Below are 1,200 nucleotides of genomic sequence, written 5' to 3'. Positions count from 1 at the left end.
AAATTTGAATCAATGAAATGGAGCAAATCTTGCTCAAAATCCTATCCTAATTGTTGATGATAAGGATAGAGCTTTGAGATAGTATGCCGTGCCAGTATTTCAGGATCTTAATCCGGGTATTAGGAAACCCAAAATTGAGGCACAATAGTACAAGTTGAAGCCAGTCATGTTCTAGTCAAAGAGTGGGTCAATTCAGTTGAATGCCTACCGAAGATTCTCACATGCACTTAAGACTGTTTATGGAGGTGAGCGATTCTTCCAAGTTAGTCGGAGTACCCGAAGATGCATTACGATTGAAGCTGTTCCTATATTCACTAAGGGACAGAGCTCGAGCTTGGTTGAATTCATTTCCACCAAACTCAATTTCAACATGACAAGAGTTAGCAGAAAAATTCCTTATGAAGTATTTCTCGCCTAGCAAGAATGCTAAGTTGAGGAATGAGATCATTGCTTTCCAACAAATAGATGATGAGTCATTGTATGAGGCATGGGAAAGGTACCAAGAATTATTACGGAAGTGCCCTCGTCACGGAATCCCACATTGCATACAACTTGAGACATTTTATAATGGTCTCAATGCTCACATAAGGATGGTAGTGGACGCTTCTGCTAATGGTGCTCTCCTTTCTAAGTCTTATAATAAGGTTTATGAAATCATTGAGAGGATTGCCAGTAACAATTATCAATGGCCAACCAATTGAGAAACATCAGAAAGACGAGTCACTGGAATACATGAAGTAGACGCTCTTACTTCACTCGTATCTCAAGTATCGTCAATATCCTCAATGTTAAAAAATCTTACCACTAATGGGTGTAATAATTTTGCAGCAAGCCACTGAATCAATTTGAAAATGTAGCCTGTGTTTATCGTGAGGAAGGACATTTGTTCGAAGAATGTCCATCAAACCCAGAATCTGTATATTACATGGGTAACCAGAACCAAAATCGAGTAAGGCAAGGGCTGTAATCCAATTTCTATAACCCATCATGACGAAACCACCCGAATTTTTCCTGGAGTAACCAATGGGCTGGAACCAGTATCAATTATGTCCAACCTAGATCGACCCTGCCACCTAGTTTTTCCCAACAAGCTCAGAAACCAACCCAAGTTGAACCATCCAATAGCCTAGAGAATCTATTGAAGGCATACATGGCGAAAAATGATGCCTCTCTAAGGAATTTGGAGAATCAAGTTGGCCA

The 1,200-nt window shown here is 39.9% G+C and overlaps 1 non-coding gene across 1 annotated transcript; it reads right to left on the bottom strand.

Moving 5' to 3' along the window:
• Positions 1-428: 428 nt before the first annotated feature.
• LOC128040223 (small nucleolar RNA R71) lies at positions 429-535 on the bottom strand. The gene has a single exon (XR_008194881.1). It is a non-coding gene; the product is annotated as a small nucleolar RNA R71 (small nucleolar RNA).
• Positions 536-1,200: the final 665 nt, after the last annotated feature.

This window comes from Gossypium raimondii, chromosome 3, assembly GCF_025698545.1.
Source record: "Gossypium raimondii isolate GPD5lz chromosome 3, ASM2569854v1, whole genome shotgun sequence".
NCBI classification, from domain to species: domain Eukaryota; kingdom Viridiplantae; phylum Streptophyta; class Magnoliopsida; order Malvales; family Malvaceae; genus Gossypium; species Gossypium raimondii.
The sequence above is the reverse complement of the archived record's forward strand: the minus strand, read 5'-3'. Positions and strand labels throughout refer to the sequence as shown.